At 34.4% G+C, this 6,292-nt stretch overlaps 1 protein-coding gene across 3 annotated transcripts in view; it reads right to left on the minus strand.

Moving 5' to 3' along the window:
- LOC107894175 (L10-interacting MYB domain-containing protein) overlaps positions 1 to 1,108 on the minus strand; it is a 6,630-nt gene extending 5,522 nt beyond the window's left edge. Inside the window, exon 1 of one of the 3 annotated variants that reach the window (XM_016819391.2) lies at positions 817 to 1,108. The gene's annotated coding sequence lies outside the window, so the exon portion shown is untranslated. The remainder of the gene's footprint in view (positions 1 to 816) is intronic. The other 2 variants (XM_016819393.2, XM_016819392.2) reach the window with 2 other exon arrangements.
- Positions 1,109 to 6,292: the final 5,184 nt, after the last annotated feature.

Below are 6,292 nucleotides of genomic sequence, written 5' to 3' on the forward strand. Positions count from 1 at the left end.
TTAATTGAGAGCAAAAGATTGACAAATGCAGAAACAAACAATGCACCCTGCAGGCATGATTGATGGAGGCACAATGAGTACTCCTTTGACAAAGAAATATACTAATACATCAGGTAAAATAAACGATAGAAAGAAACCAAAGTTTTGATACCTCCAGCGACATGCATCAAAAAGTGAGGTGGGCACTTATCAAATATTTTATTTGAAATGGTTTGAAATTGAGTTAAAATCCAAAAAATAAGTTTTACACATATGCTTACAAAATCTAGTGATTGATTGCTTGCACATTTATGACATACTATCAGCACAAAAATTGATTTCTTGTTTAGATCATTTTTTTGACAGAAAACTCAATTTGTATACTTTATTATTTAACTTAATACAAATGAACTGTAAGGATTCGTCAATTGGGTTTTGTTGGGTCATCAAAGATTGAAGATTGTTATCGGATGAGGAATCATAGAGAGGAACCAAAGGAAGATCAAAGTGGAAGTTCTCATTGAATGTATCAGGCGGAACATATATATTGTAAGACATTTGAAAACCCAATTGGCTATGTTAAAAGAAAGATAGTTTCTTAGCTGCGGCATCTACAAAGCAAACACCATCTGGTTTTTGGCTACTGAACATAAGCTTTTAAAAATTTTCATTAAAGTGAATTCATTGTTGTAGTATCACATATCTACCACACAAATGCAAGCCAGTATTAGACCATCACAGATTATTTTATGAGCAGTAAAAACATAGCAACAGGTTACAATGTTTCTCTTTTAAGCATAATCCTTGCCAAAGTACCAAAGATGAAAAGGATAAAACCTTGAATATGAAGCAAAACAGCAGTTGCAGAGATGTTGAGAAGCTCGAATATGAAGAAAAACAGGATGCCCAGGTGAAAAAAAAAAGTGAAAAAATGTGAACATTATTTCATAATTATTTCAAAAATGAAAGAGAATAAGAGATGCAAAAAATAAAACTCACCACCGGTGGAGAATAGGAACAAAGTAGAGAAGAAAGAGTAAAGTTACAGAGAAGAAAGAGTAAAGGCAAAGAAGCAGGTTAAAATAGGAAATACAAGCCAAAGAAGCACTTTTGGCTGAAAAAAGCCAAATTTTTCTGCTTTCCATTTGTGCAAAAGAACTTTTTTAAAGTTAAATTTTTTTTTCACTAATGCTTGTTCTGCAATGCTTTTAGGCAAAAAGTACTTTTTTGAGCAAAAGCTCATTACAAACGGGGAGAAGAATGGGGCCTATGTATAAGAAGTATATAACATATATACATGGTGAATGCCTTACGACCATTTGAGGTGGTCATGTCTATGAAATAAATGTGTGATATGGTAATAAGTTGATAATACCCTGAACATGGATGTTTGATTTATAATTTTGTAAACATAGTATAATGGAGAAATGAGTAAAAAGGGGTGACTTAAGGCTTGGAAATTAGCCTATTAAGGTCTATATGGTTGGACACACGGGCGTGTGTCTAGGCCGTGTGTGACACATGGTTCCCTCCCATGGGTGTGTGCTATGACCGTGTGTCCTTTGCATTTAAAATTTTGAGTTAGTATAGGACACGGGTGGGTCACACGGGCGTGTCCCATAGCCGTGTCCCAAAGTCAGTGTTGCCCATGAGCTAAGGGCACGGGCCTTCCCTAAGCCACACGGGCGTGTGAGTCCACACGGTCCACCTACACGGGCGTGTGGCACTTCAAAGCTAGAAATTTATTAAGTTGCCCAAAGTTTACCGAATGTTTTCGGTTTTGTCCCGAGCCGTCTTAATGTAAGTTATAGGCCTCGATGGCCTGTTTAAGGGACGATAGCATATGTTCTAAAAGTTTTAATTTTGGGCGAAATTTAGTGACCCGATTTTGTATGTTTATGAATGTTTAAGTTTTGTAATACCTCAAGCCTTGTCCCGGTGTTAGATACGGGTGAGGGGTGTTACAATCTCGGGGATTAATTTGTAAAGTTATCAAGGTAATAGGGTATTTCCATGGATGAATATGGATGAAGTATGAAATTTATGGTAGAAAATGAAAGGTTGTTGATAGATAAACAACTTTTGTAAAGTGAATTTTGATGAAATTATGATTTAAGGACTAAATTAAAAAGATGTAAAATTCATGAAAAAATTTTACATGGGCTACTATTGTTATATGTAAAAATCGACTAGGTTTGGAATAAGGATTAAATTGCATGAATTTCATTTTCTGAGTCTATGGACGAAATTATAATTAATAAAAAATATTGGGGCAAAATTGTAATTTTTCCTAAGATGTAAATTGGATTGAATTGAATGTGAATTGTATTAAATTGAGTCAAATTTACTCGTATAGATCTGGATAGATTAGATACGAAGTCTGATCATGGAAAAGAAAAAGTATCGAATTAGTAGACTTTCGCATACACAAACAATTATCGAGGTAAGTTCCCATAACTAAATTGTATATTTATATTTTTGAATTGAATGTTGTGTATGTGAATTGAATTGTGTAATTGACACGTAAGAAATTTAATCACTCATCCGATAATGTCTGAAAGTATTAAGCCCCGATAATGTCTGACAAGTATTAAGCCCCGTATGGATAAATGAAATTCGATGGATACAGGGTTCCTGTATTGGTTGTGGCCTTGCATATGTTACGGACACACCACAGCTCGAAAGAGCGTTCCGTTATTAGCTCTTATGAGCTTCTCGTTATATGGTTATTGCGAGCATTCTATTAATAGCTCTATGGAGCATCCCGATCGGTTGTGATCTTGTATGTGTTGTGGACACACCGAAGCTCTTTTGAGCGTCTCGATATATGGCTCTTCGGAGCTTCCCAATATGGCTTGCTTGAACTTCCCGATATATGGCTATCTTGGGCTTCCTGATTAATGGCTCTTCGGAGCTACCACATGAGCTTCCTGAGTATGGCTCTTATGAGCTTCCTATTATAGCCCGGATAAGCTTCTCGTTACATGGCTCACACTAGTTTCCTGTTTATGTGCTTTTATGAGCACTCCCGAATATGAGTTGATGGATTTACAGTATTGAACACTTCATGTATACTACCCATGTATCCATTGAGATTTCAAATAATTCAATGGGTGAAATTCTGATATAAGTTAAGATGAATTCTGAATGAATCGTTACCCGTATTTACTTAAAAAAAACATGGAAATATGATATTTGATGAGCTCATCCTTGTTCTTGTTATTCACATGAAATACATGACTAACATGTTTGATGAGGATATGTGTTTAGGCTATTGACTAAATTGATTTGGATGTACTATGTATGGTTATTTTAAATGTAAATGAATGGTAAGTTAATTTCCCGTTATACAAACTTACTAAGCTTAAAAGCTTACTCCATTTAATTTTCTCTATTTTATAGTACTTGGAAGCTTGTAAAGGGTGGAACTTGGTTGGAGCCATATCACACTATCCCTCGGACTTTTCGGTATATAATAAGGCTTATTTTGGTTATAATGGCATGTATAGGTTAAATTGGCCAAATGATGGCATATAAATGTTTGGTTGAAACTAGTCATTAGTATGACTTGTGTTTGATATATTTTGATATGTAAATATATAGCCTAAATATGTTTGATGTGTGTGTTGGAAATGGTTAAATGATGAAAATCATTTAGGCCTATTGATGAATGGTTTGAGATAGCATAATTGGTAAAATATGTTGATATGCATATATGTGTATTTGGTAAGTATGAACACTTGAACATATGTGATGATATGTCATGCATAAGACTTGGTTTATCTTGGTTTTAATGTCTTGAATTGGTTGGTGAATGCATTAAAGTGTTGATGTAGGCGGAAGACAAATTGGGTGAGAAATGTGGCCTTGGAAATGACTTATTTTCATCCACACGGGCAGAGACATAGGCGTGTATCTCAACTGTGTGAGACACATGGCCTCGCACATGGGCATGTGGCTTGGCTGTGTATCCTTTGCATTTTTAAAATTTCAAAATAGAATACTCAAATATTTTAACACCGGTAGAAACACGGGCGTGTGTCTCAGCCGTGTGTGTCACACGGCCTAACACACGGGCATGTGGCGTAGCCGTGTGACCCCTGCACCAATTAATACAAGTTAGTATGCTCACACGACCTAGCACACGGGCATGTGGCTTGGCCATGTGACCCAAGTCAGTATGTACCTAAATTTGGACATGGACTGGGACACAGCCGTGTGCCCCATTTTGAATGCCCACACGGCCTGAGACACGGGCATGTCTCTCGACCGTGTAAGCTACACGGCCTAGCCACACGGGCATGTGTCCCCTGCACCTTTGAAAATTTTTGAGATTTTACGAAAAATTCTTTGAGCTCCCGGTTTAGTCTTGACTTGTTTCTAATGCATATTTTGGGCCTTGAAGGCCCATATAAGGGACAATATTAATGAATATGATTGATTTATGATATGAATAGTAAACGATATGAATTAACAGTATTTGATCTGTAAACTCCGGTAATGCTCTGTAACCCTATTTCGACGACAGATATGGGTTAGGGGTGTTATGGTGTGTCTTACATGACCGAGTCACATGCCCTTGTGCTAGCCGTCTGAACTCAAAATGTACCTTAAACAACAAGTTTACCATTCCCTACAAGCTTGGACCATTAAGCAATTCAAAAATCACTCATTTAATCTATTCAAAACACGATCAAACACATCCAATACATGTCGAAACAGTCATCCTAGGTGCCTAACACCCTCCTTGGTACCACAATTATATCATCAAAGCATCATTCAAATTCAAATAATAAACATACCAAATTCAATTCATTTTGCCTAGTTCATGAGCACTTAATCATCAATTTAACATACCATAATATAACTTCAAACAAAAACACATATTCATATGTATATATCAAACCAATATTAAACTTATAACCTCATTTACAATCAAACCACAAAATAACTATTATTTAGACATTCTAGGTACATGCCGATACAAAAAGATAAACATCACCACATTTGAGATAAGATCGTTGTTGGATGCTGAATCGATAAAAAAAGATTAGTACCTATCTTGCGCACGGAAAATAAAACCGTACGCAGAGTATAAACTCAGTGGTATTTCTATAATCCAAGTATTTAAAGACAAGATATTACAAATATATAATTGAAATATAGACACATATTAATATTTAAAAATCATCACAACTACCATATACCAACTCTTTTAATTCATACATGATAGCATATCATAATTCATTTGTTTCACAATATCCTAATTCTCATACTTGCTATATAAATAACTTTTCACAATTAGATTCACATTTCATTCAACAATGACATTATCCATTCTATATTCAATTCATGAGTATATAACTCATATATTCCATGTAGTTACAATATATTTCACATTTTATTTTCAATTCACTATATCACTTCCATTTCTCATACCATTGCCACTTTAATAACAATTATAGAACTTTATTATTCATTTACCCTTATTAACATAACTCTGACTCTGACGGATACACAGATCCAAACAAACACACCAATTTGGCACTCAGTGCCTCATCGGATAATTCGAAGTAGTAAATTGACACCCAGTGTCTTATCAATTAAACAGAAGTAAATTGGCACCCAGTACCTTATCGAATAAATCCGAAGTGATAGATTGACACCCAGTGTCTCATCAACTTGAAGTCAAAGAAGTCCTTGAACTCATCTAATCCTATGACATGTCATCTATATCCGACTCAGCCCGATACAGTTAATAGGATTTAATTTCACTTTCCAAATACAACCAAACTTCAATTATCATATTTGCACACATATCTATAATTATTTCAATTCAATAATCAATACATTCATAATATATATATCAATTCAATCCATTCAATCAACTTTAATTCAATTCAATGTCAAAGTGCTAAATACTCACCTCAACACTTACCATATGCATTAAATAAAAAATACAACAATTAATAACTAGTTTCGGACTATAGAAATACAAACTAGAAATTCCGAGCTATTTGATGTCGACTTTATCTTTTCCCTTTTTAGTCGAGGATTCTGGTACGATGTTAGCTATAGAATTAAAACACTTAAAATTCATCAATACAACTCAATTCAATTTCATATTGAATATTTCAATTTTTACTCAATATTTGCCTAATTTTCAATTTAGTCCCTAAACCGAGACTAACTTTATTTCTTCACATTTAATTCTATATTTTCATTCAATTTTCACTTTAAACTAAATTTAACTCCCTATTTTCACTTAAATCCCTAAATTTTTAATTTTCAAAATTTAGTCCTTATTACTCAA

The sequence above is a fragment of the Gossypium hirsutum genome, chromosome A13, assembly GCF_007990345.1.
Source record: "Gossypium hirsutum isolate 1008001.06 chromosome A13, Gossypium_hirsutum_v2.1, whole genome shotgun sequence".
Lineage (NCBI taxonomy): Eukaryota > Viridiplantae > Streptophyta > Magnoliopsida > Malvales > Malvaceae > Gossypium > Gossypium hirsutum.